At 46.7% G+C, this 18,210-nt stretch overlaps 1 long non-coding RNA gene across 1 annotated transcript; it reads right to left on the minus strand.

Annotated features, from left to right (window-relative positions):
- Positions 1-3,483: 3,483 nt before the first annotated feature.
- Positions 3,484-14,033, minus strand: LOC139577848 (uncharacterized). Its single transcript, XR_011675435.1, has 4 exons — positions 13,463-14,033; positions 4,385-6,066; positions 3,960-4,248; positions 3,484-3,846 (listed from the first exon to the last, which is right to left on the minus strand). It is a non-coding gene; the product is annotated as an uncharacterized lncRNA (long non-coding RNA).
- Between the last annotated feature and the right edge of the window lie 4,177 nt (positions 14,034-18,210).

The following is an 18,210-nucleotide window of genomic DNA, read 5'->3' on the forward strand; positions in this document are numbered from 1 at the left end:
AGTCTTACAGGGCATGGCCCTACCTAATTTCCACTTCTACTTTTGGGCTGCCAACTTCCGTGTAATTCTGTACTGGATCCATGCAGATACCCCAGATATCATTCCAGCATGGTTGAAGATAGAATCTTCCTCATGTATGCCATCCTCACTGGCTGCTTTGCCACATTCCCCTATCCACTCTGCTACTTAAGGTTATACCAAAAACATCATAGTAAAAACCGCTCTCAAGATCTTGAACCAGTTTAGACGTCGCTTTGGTTTGCAAACCTATTCATTAAGGGCCCCTCTACTTGGAAATCACGTTTTCCATCCATCCCTAGTAGATGGAGCCTTCTCCATTTGGTTCAACCTTGGCATCAAATCATTCACTTATTTGCATCGTTCCAACAACTCTCAGCTAAATTCCACCCTCCGAATAGTCATTTCTTTAGATATTTACAAGTGCGCAAGCTTTGTCCGTGACATGACATCTCAATTCCCCACTCTTCCTGTGGGCCCTCCCACTGACACATTTTTTACACAATCCCCAACTGTAAAAGGTTTCTTATATTTCTTATAGCTATGATAAAATGTACTATTTTCACAATTCTTCATTCACAGCTATTAAAACTTTATGGGACAGTATCTAGGTGATGAGTTTACTGATGACACATTGGAAGATATTCTGTACCGTGTCCACTCCTCTTCTATTTGTATCAAACATGGTTTGATCTAATGCAGAATCATCCACCGCACTCACTGGACTAAACTCAGGCTCTCTGAGATCTATCCTGATATCGACCCTGTTTGCAACAGATGCCGGCAAGGTCCTGCTTCATTAATAAATATGTTTTGGTCCTGCTCTTCTCTACATAACTATATCTAAAGGATTGTCTAAAGTGCCCTTTGCTCCTACTGCCATAACATCATTCTTTGGGGTACTACCTGATACTATAACACTACCAAAATATAAATCTGACTTTTTAGCCTTTGAGTTTGTTGGCAAGAAGGTTGATTTTACTTCTAGAAATGGCCCTCTCCTCCTCATTTTGTGTGGATTAATGATTTCTTACACTTTAGTAAATTGAAGAAGATAAAATATACGCTATGGGGTTCTTCTGACAAGTTCTACACTGCAATTTCCCTCTGCTCTACAGTTAACTGCCTACCTAAGATTTGTATTTAATGTATGTACCTTTGTGAGTGTTTAATATTACCTTTGTGAGTGTTTAATATTACCTTTGTGAGTGTTTAATATTACCCTGACTTATAATTTTCTATTTATTTTGATTCCTAGCCATGTTTGTTTGTGCACTTTGTTGTTTCTAATGTACAGTATGTTCTGTTATGAAAGTAATACTTAAGTATTTTATATTTTTGTATGGGCATACAGTTGAAGTCGGAAGTTTACATACACCTTAGCCAAATACATTTAAACTCAGGTTTTCACAATTCCTGACATTTAATCCTAGTAAAAATTCCCTATCTTAAGTCAGTTAGGATCACCACTTTGTTATAAGAATGTGAAATGTCAGAATAATAGGAGAGAGAATGATTTATTTCAGCTTCTATTTCTTTCATCACATTCCCAGTCAGTCAGAAGTTTACATACACTCAATTAGTATTTGGTAGCATTGTCTTTAAATTGTTTAACTTGGGTCAAACATTTTGTGTAGCCTTCCATGGTGTAACAGAGTCAGGTTTGTAGGCCTCCTTGCTCGCACACGCTTTTTCAGTTCTGCCCACAAATGTTCTATAGGACTGAGGTCAGGGCTTTGTGATGGCCACTCCAATACCTTGACTTTGTTGTCCTTAAGCCATTTTGACACACCTTTGGAAGTATGCTTGGGGTCATTGTCCATTTGGAAGACCCATTTGCGACCAAGCTTTAACTTCCTGACTGATGTTGTCACGTCCTGACCATAGTTCTTATGTGTTTTGCTTGTTTAGTGTTGGTCAGGACGTGAACTGGGTGGGAATTCTATGTTGTGTGTCTAGTTTGTCTGTTTCTGTGTCCAGCCTAATATGGTTCTCAATCAGAGGCAGCTGTCTATCGTTGTCCCTGATTGAGAATCATATATAGGTGGCTTGTTTTGTGTTGGGGATTGTGGGTGGTTGTTTCTTGTCTCTGTGTTTTGTCTGCACCAGATAGGACTGTTTCGGTTTGCCACATTTTGTTGTTTTATATCGTTGTAAGTGTTCACTGTTTTCGTTTAATTAAACATGTTGAGCACTGGCTACGCTGCGTGTTGGTCCGATCCCTGCTACACTCTCTCTTCTAGTGAAGAGAGGGAAGGCTGCCGTTACAGATGTCTTGAGATGTTGCTTCAATATATCCACATAATTTTCCTGCCTCATGGTGCCATCTATTTTGTGAAGTGTACCAGTCCCTCCTGCAGCAAAGCACCCCCACAACATGATGCTGCCACCCCTGTGCTTCACGGTTGGGATGGTGTTCTTCGCCGTGCAAGCCTCCCCCTTTTTCCTCCAAACATAATGATGGTCATTACGTCCAAACAGTTATATTTTTGTTTCATCAGACCAGAGGACTTTTCTCCAAAAAATATGATCTTTGTCCCCATGTGCAGTTGCAAACCATAGCCTGGCTTTTTTATGGTGGTTTTGGAGCAGTGGCTTCTTCCTTGCTGAGCGGCCTTTCAAGTTATGTCGATACAGGACTCATTTTACTGAGGATATAGATACCTTTGTACCGGTTTCCTCCAGCATCTTCACAAAGTCCTTTGCTGTTTTTCTGGATTTGCTTTGCACTTTTCGCACCAAAGTACGTTAATCTCTAGGAGACAGAACGCGTCTTCTTCCTGAGCGGTTTGACTGCTGCGTGGTCCCATGGTGTTTATACTTGTGTACTATTATTTGTACAGATGAACGTGGTACCTTCAGGCGTTTGGAAATTGCTCCCAAGGATGAACCAGACTTGTGGAGGGCTACAATTTATTTTCTGAGGTCTTGGCTGATTTCTTTTGATTTTCCCATGATGTCAAGCAAAGAGGCACTGAGTTGGAAGGTAGGCCTTGAAATACATCCACAGGTACACCACCAATTGACTCAGATTATGTTTTTTTGCTGAGTTTAGTACCCGTAAAACACCAGTCTCAATGTCAACAGTGAAGAGGCGACTCTGGGATGCTGGCCTTCTAGGCAGAGTTCCTCTGTCCAGTGTCTGTGTTCTTTTTCCCATCTTAATCTTTTCTTTTTATTGGCCAGTCTGAGATATGGCTTTTTCTTTGCAACTCTGCCTAGAAGGCCAGCATCCTCGATTTGCCTTTTCACTGTTGATGTTGAGACTGGTGTTTTGCGGGTACTATTTAATGAAGCTGCCAGTTGAGGACCTGTGAGGCATCTGTTTCTCAAACTAGACACTTTAATGTTAATCTAACTACACTGTCCATTTTACAGTAGCTATTACAGTGAAAGAATACCATACTACTGCACAATTTTGAACATGAAAAGTTATTAATAAACAAATTAGACACATTTGGGCAGTCTTGATTCAACATTTTGAAAAGAAATGCAATGGTTCATTGGATCAGTCTAAAACTTTGCACATACACTGCTGCCATCTAGTGGGCTGGATAGTATATCTTACTTGTACGTAGCGCAGTTGTTTCACTCTGTCAGAATGTCACTCAAATGGTACTCTGTAGAGCTGCTTCTTACAAATCTGATGGTGTTTCAGGAGACGGCCAAGTGCGGATAAACTCACCCTATTTATGTTACTGAATGTTGTGTTGTTGCAGTTGTTGTAAGTGTATGCTGTTCTTTGAAATGAACATATTCACTATGTGTTGTTCCAGCTCTGCTGTGAACAGCCGGTTTCTTCCTCCATTGAAGGGTCGTCTAGCAATCCTGCTAAAACATGATGTGAACGGTTAGGGTGCAAGATTTCTTTCAGTATGAAATTAAATGTTACTGTAGTGCTGTAAGTACAGTAGCACGGTATAGAGGGTAGGTTTACTTACCTGTCCTCATTTCGAAATGTCCGGATGACACTTGCTGCAGTGTAGCGACTCAAGTTAGGCTGGACCCTCTGCCCTGCCTCCCTGAAACTCAAAGCATGGTTGACCTTCCCAGCTCCTGGTTGGTCCTCTCCACCTCCTTGTTAGACTGAGGCCGGTACCCCGATGTGAGGTTGATCGTGGCCCTCAGCTTCTCCATAAAAGCTTCCCAGAACCGCAACGTGAATTGGAGACCACGGTGGAAACTATGTCCTCCAGGAAGGCCATAGGGCTGGAATAGTACCTCAGCAACCTAGAGAGCGGTAGGTAGACCAGAGAGAGGGATAAAACAGCAGGATTTAGAAAAAACAACCAGAATAGTGGTAAAACCGTCAGAAAAGGGGAGATTTCCATTGCAAGGTCTATGGACAGATGGATTGAGTACATACTGAACATGAGTTGACATAGTGGGGGACGTCCTGCGCCAAGGTGGGCCACCAGTATTTATTGGAGAGGGATTGGATGGTGTTGTGATACCTGGGTGTCCAGCGGCAAGGGATGTGTGTGCCCAGGTCAACAGCCGATCTCTCACCCCCTTGGGAACGTAGATGCGCTCGAGAGGGCAGGTGGCAGGAGCGAGTTCTCTCCAGAGCCTGGCGGATGTTCACATCTACATCCCAAAACACAGGGCCAATGATATGGGAGGACCGATTGATGGTCTGGAAGACACTCACAGGACCCTCCACTGATGTGGAACCACAGGGTGAGGGAAATAAGGTCCTCCGGCATCCTGGTCCCCAGGCGGTGATTCTCATCTTTGATCAGGAGATGGTGGGGTTACAAAGTTGGAACCACGGGAGGCCGAGGATGAGTTTGTGTACAGGTGCGGTGATGAGGAAGGAAAGGCTTTCCTAGTGCTTGGGTTCCACGATGAAGGTGAGTGGTGCTGTGACGTTCATAATTGTGCCGGATCCCAACGGTCGAATATCCAGGGCTTGGACAGGAAAAGGAGAGCGGGTATGAGGTTTAGTTCAGGGAGGAGGCGAGGGCCAGGTCGATAAAGTTCCCCGTGACTCCGGAGTCCACTAGAGCTGAAGAGACAACGCTTTTCACTGGATAGTCATCCAGTGAAATGGGAACCAGAAAGGGTTAGGCGGAAAACGATGATAATGGAATATTCACGCCTACCCTGGGAGACTGAAGGTCACGGGGCTGCCCCTCTGCTCTAGTCGACCCCGGGTTGGGAGACGCACCGGACACCACTGAAGCTGGTGCATCTCCTGGCCGCAATAGGGACAGAGCCCTAGCTGTCTCCGGCGACGTTGCGGAGAAGTGTGTGGCCCCTACCGCCATGGGTTCAGGCTCTGCCTCAGGAGAGCCAAAGGAGTCAGGTAAGTGGCGAGGTGGACGCTCCCGAAGAAGGTTATCCAGATGGATGGCCATCACGATGAGAGCGTCCAAGGATATGTTGTCATCCCGACATGCCAATTCCGTCTGGACCTCTTCGCGCAGTTGTGTGCGGAGCGCAATCTCATTCCATCCACTGGAGGCTGCCACAGTCCGAAAGGTGAGGGCGTACTCCACAGTGGTCTGGGCACCCTGCTGGAGTTGGAAAAGTCGCTTGCCTCCCTTTCTGCCCTCTGGAGGATGTTCGAAGACCGCCCTGAACAGAGCCATGAACCTTTCATCGGTACCCAGCTCCTCCTCTCTTCCAGATGGCTGTTGCCCACACCAACACCCGTCCGGTCAGCAGAGAAATGACCGTGGCAACCTTGGACCTCTCGGTGGTGGGGGCTCCCTTCTGATAAGCAAAATAGAGGGAGCACTGGAGTAGGAAGCCACGGCATTTAAATGGAGTGCTGTCATACTTCTCCGGAAGGGACAGCCGGGCATCTTTGACCTGGGCGGACGGCTGGGTAGGCTGGCGGACTGGCTCACTGTGACAACCCATGGTAGGAGGCCCTCCATCAGAGGTATGGAGAACCTCGCTGGTGGTGTTGAGGCGGTGAAGAACATGCAGGACTTCCTTCATGGTCATAACCAGTAGAGCCAGCTGGTCGTGGTGTTGGTGGAGTAGATTACCCTGTTCCTCGACCGTCTGGAAGATGGTGTAATCTTCTGAGGCAGTATTCTGTAACATATACACAGGGAGACAAGAAACAGGTGCAGAAGGTGAGTTTAATAATTTAAAAAACATGAAGAAAATGCAAAACAGGAGATTTGTACTGAACGTAACCAAAACCAGTACTGCCTGATGACTGAGGCTACAGAGGGCTATATGAAGTGAGAGTAATCAGGGTGGTGATGAAGTCCAGCTGTGCTTAACGATGGGGAGCAGGTGTGCGCAATGATGGTTGCCAGGTGTGTACAATGTGGGTTGCCAGGACCGGTGGTTAGTAGACTGGTGACGTCGAGCGCCGGAGGGAGGGAGCAGGAGTAGGCATGACATCTGCCTCACTGAAAAGTAGGTTTCAGTCAAGTGTAAACTTGAAACAAGCATTATAAAGTCATAACAACTGCAAAACCACAGGCTTTTATATGTGGATGTTTAAAGTCAGTAAAAGGGAGCAGGCTTGTTTTGTGTTAAGTCAGTATACCAGATTCTTAGATCATACAGAAAATACACTGAGTATACAAAACATGCTGCTCTTTCCATGATATAGACTGACCAGGTGAATCCAGGTGAAAGCTGTGATCCCTTATTGATGTCACCTGTTAAATCCACTTCAACCAGTGTAGATGGAGGGGAGGAGACAGATTAAGGAAGGATTTTTAAGCCTTGAGACAATTGAGACATGGATTGTGTATGTGCCATTCAGGGGGGTGAATGGGGAAGACAAAAGATTTATGTGCCTTTGAACAGGGTACGATAGTAGGTGCCAGGCGCAGCAGTTTGAGTGTGTCAAGAACTGCAATGCTGGTGGGTTTTTCCACGCTCAACTGTTTCCCGTGTGTATCAATAATTGCCCACCACCCAAAGGATATCCAGACAGTTTGACACAATTGTGGGAAGCATTGGAGTCGACATGGGCCGAGGACCTGGCGGTAGCTAGCTGAAGGTGTCGTCAGGGACGGAAGATGGCAGAAACTGAGGTTTTGTTTGAAACTGCTAGTGAGTCGAGTGCAGATAATAGTACAGAAAGTGAGATTGAGTGTGTTACAGTGGCAAAGAAAACAGGAAACGAGAAGTAAAGCTATGTTGGAAAACAGGAAACCACTAGACTCATTTTTAGTTGGAGTCTGTAACGGCTTTCCTCCATCTCTTCATCCGAAGAGGAGTAGCAAGGATTGGACCAAGGTGCAGCGCGGCTAGTGTTAAACATGTTTAATAAAGAACAAGTGAAACACTACAAACAACAATACAAATGTGCAAAAACCGAGACAGACCTATCTGGTGCAGACAATCACAGAGACAGGAAACAAACACCCACAAAATCCCAACACAAAACAAGCCTCCTATATATGATTCTCAATCAGGGACAACGATTACCATCTGCCTCTGATTGAGAACCATATTAGGCTGGACATAGAAACAGACAAACTAGACACACAACATAGAATTCCCACCCAGCTCACGTCCTGACCAACTAAACACATACAAAACAACAGAAAACAGGTCAGGAACGTGACAGTCTGAGTTTTGGATCAATGCTACTTGGGAAATAATTTGAACGTCTCCAGGAAAATCTGGAATGTGTTGGAGGAAAGTGTGGAGTCGGTGAGAGTCACAAGAAGTGGTCTCATTTAGATTTTTTTGTGTGTCTGTGGAGCAGAAGAAGCGTGTTTTAAGACTCAAAAAGATATCGGAGTGGAATGTTTCCTGCATGGATTTTCATAGCAGGGCACCTGTCAAGGGGGTTATTTATGGGGTGGCGGAAGAAATAAAGGCAGAGGATATAACTGAAAACATTGATGAAGTGGTTGGTGTACGTCGACTGACCTGTATGGTTGACAGAGAAAATAAATTCACTTAATCCACGCTACTGTTCTTTGACGAGTCTCTCCCTTCTCATATAAAGTTAGGATTCATGAGATACCCTGAAAGAGCTTTTGTGTACAAGCCCCTTCAGTGTCATAAATATAAAAGATTTGGTCATGTGTCAAGTGTGTGCAGAAGGGAAGAATATTGTATGCCAGATGAAGGGAAATGCTGCAACTGTGGAGGTGAACATGCGCCTGAATTCTTAGTGCCATGTGAGGGAGAATGAGGCGGCAAGGGTAACGAGTGTCCAACTTGTCTCCTATCTGGAGGGGGTGAGAAGATTGGAAAGAACGAGTGGCGGGGAAGAAGCAATGGTTGTAGAGCCACCACGACCAGTGAAGGTTTCTTTTCAACCGAGCGATAGTGAAATGCTACATGTTAAAAAGTTGGACTTTGTATTATTTATTGCAATGGTTATAAACTGCACAGCACAAGCGGAGAAGTTTAAGAAAACTGGAATCATTGTGAATGCCGCTGAACGTTTTTTGGGTATTCGTGATTTCACAGCCGAGGCGGTGCAAGAAATCCTGTTGGTTAATGTACCCCCATCACAGGCCCTTGAGACTGTGTAGGGATGTATTTTGGAGTGAACTGTAATTGAAGTGTGATGGGTTTTCTTAGTTGACGTGTTTTATTTCGTATGATGACATTTTCCCCCTTTCCCAAAATGTTTATATTTTTTTGATCCAATACCCTGTCCATCTGGTGACAGTAATGCACCATTAATATTGGATGCCAACTGCTGTTAAACCCCATCGAAGAAGTCAACATGGGCCAGCATCCCTGTGGAACACTTGACAGCTTGTTGAGTCCATGCCCCAAAGAATTGAGGCTGTTCTGAGCGCAAAGGGGAGGTGCAACTCAATATTAGGAAAGTGTTCCTATTTTTTTATTTTTTACTCTGTGTATATTTAAGAGACAAAACGATCAATAAATTGACCGAAAACCCACACATGGTTGTCTTTTTAGTCAGTGATTGGTCATGACTAAACAACCTGTCTGGAAAGTGAGTTTGTGGAAGGCAAAGCTCGAGGGGCCCATGTGTCCATATGTATTTATTTAATAAATTGTTTTGACAGTAACCCTCCAAGTCATTCATTAACCTTTTTAAATTCCATATCTACTAGGAAGCTAAGTGTTAGGTCACATTCCTGAAAGTCCAAGAAACTAAGAAGTGCCTCAGGCCTTGAAAAATAACCTTAAACTGATTGAAAGTATAATGGGATATCGGTGAACAAATACCGTGGTCAAGTGTTACATACGCCTCTTGGAAGAGGGAACACAACACCCTGCTACAGCGCAACTCCCCGCGGAGTGAAAGAGGTATGGGATTGTAGGTGCGAGTCAGGATGACAAAGGCAGAGAATTTACCGTTTACTGGGAATTTATTCCGTCACATGGTAATTTTGGGGAAAAGGGGCTGGACGGAACCAAAGCAAAGAAAGTAAATGTCAAAGCCCCCTCTCCTACCTTACCTGCCTACCCACTACTTACCTAACTTAGCACCACCTGGTGCGCTAACCAAAATACAGGGGGTGGTCCGCCCAGTTCTTACCAAGTGTGTATAGCCAGTGAATACTACAGGTTATGTATGCCCGCAGGCCTCTTGCCTAAGCACTCCCTAGGTGCCTTCGTCTTCCCCACCGTGATCAAATGAAACAGAATATTACAAACAATTTCACAAAAAAAAGAGAAACACATGACATCAAATAAGCTCTATCTGACTGAGCAACAAACTAACACAGAACATAACCATCAGCTCTCTCAGCAACAACTAACATAGTACACACCAAATCTCTTTCTGAGAAACAACCAACATATGATATAACCCTCAGCTCTCTTAACAACCGCCACACTAATCATCTCCTTCTAAGAAACAAGCTATCACCCTCAGCTCCTCTAACAAAGGAACACTGGCTTTTCTAGCTTCAGAAGGAGTTGGTAATTGAAGACAGCTGTTTCTGACGAGAGGGCGGGGTCAGCTCCAATCATCAATGGGGCCGACCAATCAGCTGCTTGGGGGCAAACAAAACCACAACACAGAAACTGGGGAACGTAACACAAGGCTATGATGGCGCCAGTGCAATGAGTGGAGCTTACTCAGGTGTTCAAAAGTGCACATCAACCAGAGCCTAATTTGTCTCAGCTGTAGTACTGTAGAGTTTTAGTTAAGAAAATGATCTCTCCGCAGAAGCGACAGTTACAGGGATGGTAAAAACTGCTTGATTGCCGTAGCAACATCAGGGAAACTGGGCAGAAGTAAGTCGTGCTTCAAATACAGCAGTTCTGCAACATCTTTAACATCTCATTCTCCTTAATTGCTGGCCTCAACACATTACGGAAAGAGATAAGCTGTAGACCGGACTATTTACCAAGAGAGTTTATCTATATTTTCCGTAGCTGTCTATTTACCACCACAAACCAATGCTGGCACTAAGACCACACTCAACGAGCTGTATAGGGCCATAAGAGAACAAGAAAATGCTCATCCAGAGGCGACACTCCTAGTGGCCAGTGATTTTAATGCAAGAAAATTAAAATCCGTCTTACCTCATTTCTACCAGCATGTCAACTGTGCAACTAGAGGCAATAAAACTCTAGATCACCTATACTCCACACACAGAGATGCCTGCAAAGCTCTCAATTTGGCAAATCTAACCGTAACTCTATGCTCCTGATTCCTGATTACAAGCAAAAACTCAAACAGGAAGTACCAGTGGACTAAGCAGACGCTACAGATGCCAAGCTACAGGACTGTTTCGCTAGCACAGACTGGAATATGTTCCAGGACTCATCTGATGGCACTGAGCAGTTTACCACATCAGTCACCGGCTTCATTAATAAGTGCATCGATGACGTCATCCCCACAGGGACCGTACGTACATATCCCAACCAGAAACCATGGATTACAGGCAACATCTGTACTGAGCTAAAGGCTAGAGCTGCTGCTTTCAAGAAGTCTCAATCAACCATATCCGCTGATGTCGCACTTCTGCATCTGCGGTGAAAGGTGACAGAGTTAGAGCGGTGTTTGTCAGACCATGAGACAATCCCGAAAATTGGTCTTCTTACAAATCATCTGTAGTGTCCAAACGGTTTGGCCTATAAACTATTATGACCCCTCTATGTAAAGGTGAGACTCTCACGAACACATCCATATCGGTTGTTTAGGACATCCTCAGGCCTGAAAAGACTAGCTTGAAAGTCCCCTGGTACCAGTTGAAAAAATTAATCGAATTATGTATGGAGACAAGAGCAAAAAGAAGGTGTTAAATACATGTTAAATTTTTTTTTATGGTTTCCTGATCTTTCTTATATCTCTCAGATATAGGACAGACACTTCAGAACAAACTTCCTTTAGATTTTCTTGGGGGGACGGTCTGTTGTTCCATGTAATGAATCTGTTATTCAATGCATTTGTATGGGCTAATAGTAGTAAGGACACATTTAAAATGTTCATCAAATATTTTTGAAATATATTTGTTCATACTTCAAGGGGTCTTAAGATTCTAAATCAAATAGCTAGATGATCCTTGATGTGACCTTAAAACTATCCCATAGAGCTTAGTAGAACCCCACCCTGGGCTTATAGTGTTAAGGGTTTTAAACAGGTTAACATTCACAAGGCCACAGGGCCAGACGGACTACCAGGACACGTACTCAGAGCATACGCTGACCAGCTGGCAAGTGTCTTCACTGACATTTTCAACCTCACCCTGACCCAGTCTGTAATACCTACGTTTCAAGCAGACCACCATAATCCCTGTGCCCAAGAATACCAAGGTAACATGTCTAAATGACTATCACCAGGTAGCACTCACATCTACAGCCATGACAGCATTATCCCAGACACCCTGGACCCACTCCAATTCGCATACTGCCCCAACAGATCTACCGATGATGCAATCTCTATTGCACTCCACACTGCTCTTTCCCACGTGGACAAAAGGAACACCAAGGTGTGAATGCTGTTCATTGACTACAGCACAGCATTCAACATCATAGTGCCCTCCAAGCTCATCACTAAGCTAAGGACCCTGGGACTGAACAGCTCCCTCTGCAATTGGATACCGGCGCTCTGAGGCATGCATCGAAATCGCTAAGCTGTTTACTTCGAAACAGTGTGCCGATGCTTGTATCACTTTATTAGAAGCATGTGGTCAATGACGTCTAAAGATTTGTTTTGTCGAACAATCACCTGATTGGTTTGGCATTGGTTTTGGCAGAAGACAAAAAGGCTATCCTGAGCACGCACTACAGAGTGTGTGACAACATCTTTCATAATTTGGCTGTTCTGAATTATTTGGACCAGCAGGTGCCACTAGTGTACCCTGTGTTGATCAAAGCCTTGAATAATGAACCTATTTTTGACACTTTTGGCTGGAAATGCTCAATGCTTCCAGAAGCTTAGTTTCCCCATCACTACACCCATGACTGCATGGCCACGCAGAACTCCAACACCATCATTAAGTTTGCAGACATGACGGTGGTAGGCCTGATCACAGACGATGATGAGAGCCTATAGGGAGGAAGTCAGAGACCTGGTAATGTGGTGCCAGAACAGCAACCTCTCCCTCCATGTCAGCAAGACAAAGGAGCTGATCGGAGACTACAGGAAATGCAAGGCCGAGCACGCCCCCATTCACATCAACAGGGCTGAAATGGAGTGGGTCGACAGCTTCAAGTTCTTCGGTGTTCACATCACTAAGGATCTATCATGATCCAAACACACCAGCATAGTCGTGAAGAGGGCACAACAATGCCTCTTCCCCCTCAGTAGGTTGGAAAAGATTTGTCATGGGCTCTCAGAATTTCAAAAAGTTATACAGCTGCGCCATTCAGAGCATCTTGACTGATTGCATCACCGCTTGGTATCTGACCGTAAGGTGCTACAGAGGGTAGTGCGTATGGCCTAGTACATCACTGGGGCTGAACTCCCTGCCATCCAGGACCTCTATACCAGGCGGTGTCAGAGGAAGGCTCTACAAGTCATTCTCTCTGCTACCTCACGGCAAGCGGTATCAATGCACCAAGACTAGAACCAACAGGACCCTGAACAGCTTCTAAACCCAAGCCAAAGACTGTTAATTAGCTATACATGGTTACCACTTCCTGTGTACACGGTGAAAACGTTACTGCTTCTTTATAGAACCATACTCTTCCAAAACGTTTTTAAAGTTTAACACAGAGATCAGCCCGTAAATGGAAGCAGCTGAAGTCTGGATCCTGTGAGGGTGAAAGACAGTCAATTGACAGACCTGTTGGGGAATGCTTGGCGAGTTAGCTGCTTAGCCTAGCTACCTTGAATGGCAATAACAGAAACACTTAACCGCTAAAACATATGGACTGTAGAAATCTACGCAGTGGTGAGAAAAGACACATTTATCAAAGAAAGAACGTGCCAATAGCATGGCTAATCTCATGACAAAGATAAGGAGGGCGAAATGAAGCTGAGTACTGAAAAAGGAATAAATAAAAAGTTGACAGCTTTCGTGTATCTTTATAGAAAGACATCTGGGATAATCATACAGCTTTGCTGACTCACCTGGAGAATAATAACAAGCAGCTACAAGACCACATAGCTCTTGAAGTTGGACGTCTGGAGACTGTTGATAAAACGTTTACTGGAGACAGGAGATCAAGTTGAGACATAGGACGAGGTGGATATTTGTATAATAAGGCAGTTTATTCACAGGTAAAAATATCTTAGCAATCGTGCAGCACGGGCCCTTCTGTCTGACTCGTATGGAATCGTCGGAAAAGAGAGCGCTCTAAACAGTTTGTGCTGGTTATATAGGCAACAAGTAAAGTAGGTTGATCTTGTAGTCTGGCCTTCCGATTGGTCGATCTGGGTCGTGGGTAGTCCTGTCCGGGCCTGATGTCGACGTTCCATTGGCTCTTAACACAGTTCTTTGTCTTAGAGTCTCATCCTCGAGCAGAATCCATGTGCGTTTGTTTTAACAGGGGCCTATTCATGGGGGAGGGGAGTGTGTGTGGGTCTGTGGTTATTATAAGGGTACAAAGTGTGGGGGTATAGTGGGGGATGGGTGCATGTTGTGTCAAGTATAGCTAGTGTTGAGAAGTTGTTAAAACAAGTTACCAGTATCTAATACAATTTCTTACAAATCCCCCTCTTCACGTCTTATAGACGTGTAACGGTTCTCCTCCTCCTCTTCATCCGAAGAGGAGGAGCAAGGATTCAACCAAAATGCAGCGAGGTGTGATGACATATTGAAATTTATTTAAAGACGAACACGAAAAACACTTGGAAAATTACAAAATAACAAAACGACGTAGACAGACCTGAACATGGAACTTACATAACTACACGAAGAACTCACGAACAGGAACAGACTACATCAAACGAACGAACAACCGAAACAGTCCCGTGTGGTGCGCAGACACAGACACGGAAGACAATCACCCACAAACAAACAGTGAGAACAACCTACCTTAATATGACTCTCAATCAGAGGAAACGTCAAACACCTGCCTCTAATTGAGAGCCATACCAGGCAACCCAAAACCAACATAGAAACAGAAAACATAGACTGCCCACCCAAAACTCACGCCCTGACCATCAAACACATACAAAACAACAGAAAACAGGTCAGGAACGTGACAGAACCCCCCCCTCAAGGTGCGAACTCCGGGCGCACCCCTAAAACTCAAGGGGAGGGTCTGGGTGGGCATCTGTCCGCGGTGGCGGCTCCGGCGGTGGACGAGGACACCACTCCACCATTGTCTTTGTCCCCCTCCTTAGCGTCCTTTGAGTGGCGACCCTCGCCCCCGACCATGGTCCAGGAACCTTCACTAAGGCCCCTCCTACATAGAGGAGACAGCTCAGGACAGAGAGGTAGCTCAGGACAGAGAGGTAGCTCAGGACAGAGAGGTAGCTCCGGACAGAGAGGTAGCTCCGGACAGAGAGGTAGCTCCGGACAGAGGGATAGCTTAGGACAGAGGGACAACTCTGTACTAATGGCAGCTCCGGACTGGGTGGCAGCTCCGGACTGAGTGGCAGCTCCGGACTGAGTGGCAGCTCCGGACTGAGTGGCAGCTCCGGACTGAGTGGCAGCTCATGACTGAGTGGCAGCTCATGACTGAGTGGCAGCTCATGACTGAGTGGCAGCTCATGACTGAGTGGCAGCTCATGACTGTAGGGCAGCTCATGACTGTAGGGCAGCTCATGACTGTAGGGCAGCTCATGACTGTAGGGCAGCTCATGACTGTAGGGCCGCTCATGACTGTAGGGCCGCTCATGACTGTAGGGCCGCTCATGACTGTAGGGCCGCTCATGACTGTAGGGCCGCTCATGACTGGAGGGCCGCTCATGACTGGAGGGCAGCTCATGACTGGAGGGCAGCTCATGACTGGAGGGCAGCTCATGACTGGAGGGCAGCTCATGACTGGAGGGCAGCTCATGACTGTAGGGCAGCTCTGGCAGCTCCTGACTGGCTGGCAGCTCTGGCAGCTCCTGACTGGCTGGCGGCTCTGGCAGCTCCTGACTGACGGACGGCTCTGGCAGCTCCTGACTGACGGACGGCTCTAATGGCTCGGGACAGACGGGCGGCTCTAATGGCTCGTGGCAGACAGATGGCTCAGAAGGCGCTGGGCAGACGGATGGCTCAGAAGGCGCTGGGCAGACGGATGGCTCAGAAGGCGCTGGGCAGACAGATGGCTCAGAAGGCGCTGGGCAGACAGATGGCTCAGACGGCGCTGGGCAGACAGATGGCTCAGACGGCGCTGGGCAGACAGATGGCTCAGACGGCGCTGGGCAGACGGATGGCTCAGACGGCGCTGGGCAGACGGATGGCTCAGACGGAGCTGGGCAGACAGGCAGTGCAGAAGGCGTTGGGCAGACGGCCGACTCTGCCCTGCTGAGGCGCACAGTAGGCCTGGTGCGTGGTGCCGGAACTGGAGGTACCGGGATGACGGCACGCACTTCAAGGCTAGTGCGGGGAGCAGGGACAGGGCACACTGACCTCTCGAAGCGCACTATAGGCCTGGTGCGTGGTACCGGAACTGGAGGTACCGGGCTGAGGGCACGCACCTCAGGGCGAGTGCGGGGAGAAGGAACAGTGCGTACAGGGCTCTGGAGACGCACAGGTGGCTTAGTGCGTGGTGCCGGAACTGGAGGCACTGGGCTGGAGACACGCACCATAGGGAGAGTGCGTGAAGGAGGAACAGGGCTCTGGAAACGCACCGGATGCCTGGTGCGTGGTGTAGGCACTGGTGGTACTGGGCTGGGGCGGGGAGGTAGCGCCTGAAATACCGGACCGTGTAGGCGTACTGGCTCCCTTGAGCACTGAACCTGCCCAACCTTACCTGGTTGTATGCTCCCCGTCGCCTGACCAGTGCGGGGAAGTGGAATAACCCGCACCGGGCTATGTAGGCGAACCGGGGACACCATGCGTAAGGCTGGTGCCATGTAAGCCGGCCCAAGGAGACGTACTGGTGGCCAGATATGTAGAGCCGGCTTCATGGCACTTGGCTCAATGCTCAATCTAGCCCTACCAGTGCGGGGAGGTGGAATAACCCGCACCGGGCTATGCACACGTACAGGAGACACCGTGCGCTCTACTGCGTAACACGGTGTCTGCCCGTACTCCCGCTCTCCACGGTTAGCCTGGGAAGTGGGCGCAGGTCTCCTACCTGCCCTAGACCCACTACCTCTTAGCCCCCCCCCAAGAAATTTTTGGGTTGTACTTGCAGGCTTTTCGGGCTTCCGTGCTAGACACGTCCCCTCGTAACGCCGGTTCCTCTCTCCGGTTTCCTCCGCTCTCCGAGCTGCCTCCAGCTGTTCCCATGGGCGGCGATTCACTTCAACTTTAGCCCATGGTCCTTTTCCTTCCATGATTTCCTCCCAAGACCATAAATCCTGCTTCGTGCGCTGTCCGTTAACCCGCTGCTTGATCTGGGTTTGGTGGGTGATTCTGTAACGGGCTTCCTCCTTCTCTTCATCCGAAGAGGAGTAACAAGGATTAGACCAACGTGCAGCGGGTTGTGAATACATAATGATTTATTATAAAGACTAAGACAAACACGAAAAACACTTGATACTTTTACAAAACAACAAACGAAGTAGACAGACCTGAACATGGAACTTACATAACTACACGAAGAACTCACGAACAGGAACAGACTACATCAAACGAACGAACAACCGAAACAGTCCCGTGTGGTGCGCAGGCACAGACACGGAAGACAATCACCCACAAACAAACAGTGAGAACAACCTACCTTAATATGACTCTCAATCAGAGGAAACGTCAAACACCTGCCTCTAATTGAGAGCCATACCAGGCAACCCAAAACCAACATAGAAACAGAAAACATAGACTGCCCACCCAAAACTCACGCCCTGACCATCAAACACATACAAAACAACAGAAAACAGGTCAGGAACGTGACAAGACGTGAATAAACTAGTTAAAATTTGTCAGAAGACAAATTTTTGATTCCCCCTCTTCACGTCTCACAAGAGACGTGACATAAAAGTAAAAAAGACAAAACTATGGGATAAAATTTGTCAGAAGACAAATTTTTAATTCCCCCTCTTCACGTCTCACAAGAGACGTGACATAAAAGTTTCTTAGTCCTCAAATAGATAGACAGGTCCAGCTTCCCCATCATCAAGCAATGGGAACATTTGGGCCCTTTCCTGATTAGGGTCTATGGCGGCAGTGATAACACGGCTAGCAAGCGTGCGCGCACATGGAATGCAACAGCATCCACAAAGTACAAGAATGCCCGCAAAAACGGAAATAGATACTAGGATAGAGGAAACCAGCGTCTTATATTTACCAAAAGCATCCATCCATGAGTCCCACATAGAAGTGTCCACTCCAGAATGCTGTTTCATCTTACCATTAAGGGTACGAAGTCCCTCCAATGCTACAGTCAGACTCCCATCCGTAGCTGTGTTGTTGGGAATGAAAGTACAACACTGCTCACCAAACATGGCACAGACCCCCCCCCCGTTCTGCCAATAACATATCAACCGCGATTCTATTTTGAAATGCCATCAGGGATGTAGCTGCCAATTGTCCATGGACCGCCTCAAAGCCTTGTTGAGTCCAATTGCCCAGTTTCTGGACATTAAAATGAATGTAATTAATTCTGTCCACATTTTTATTAACTGTACACCACCAGCAAAATGAGGATTCAAAACCCGCGGCTACTTGGTCAACCAGTTTATACTCATCTGGTACCCCCCTGGGGACTCCAATTGCATCAATGTAAGTTGGGTCCCCAGCAGAAGGGCCCACCGTGCGCTTGGTCCTGTTAGGCCAA

The sequence above is a fragment of the Salvelinus alpinus genome, chromosome 6, assembly GCF_045679555.1.
Source record: "Salvelinus alpinus chromosome 6, SLU_Salpinus.1, whole genome shotgun sequence".
In the NCBI taxonomy this organism is placed as follows: Eukaryota; Metazoa; Chordata; class Actinopteri; order Salmoniformes; family Salmonidae; genus Salvelinus; species Salvelinus alpinus.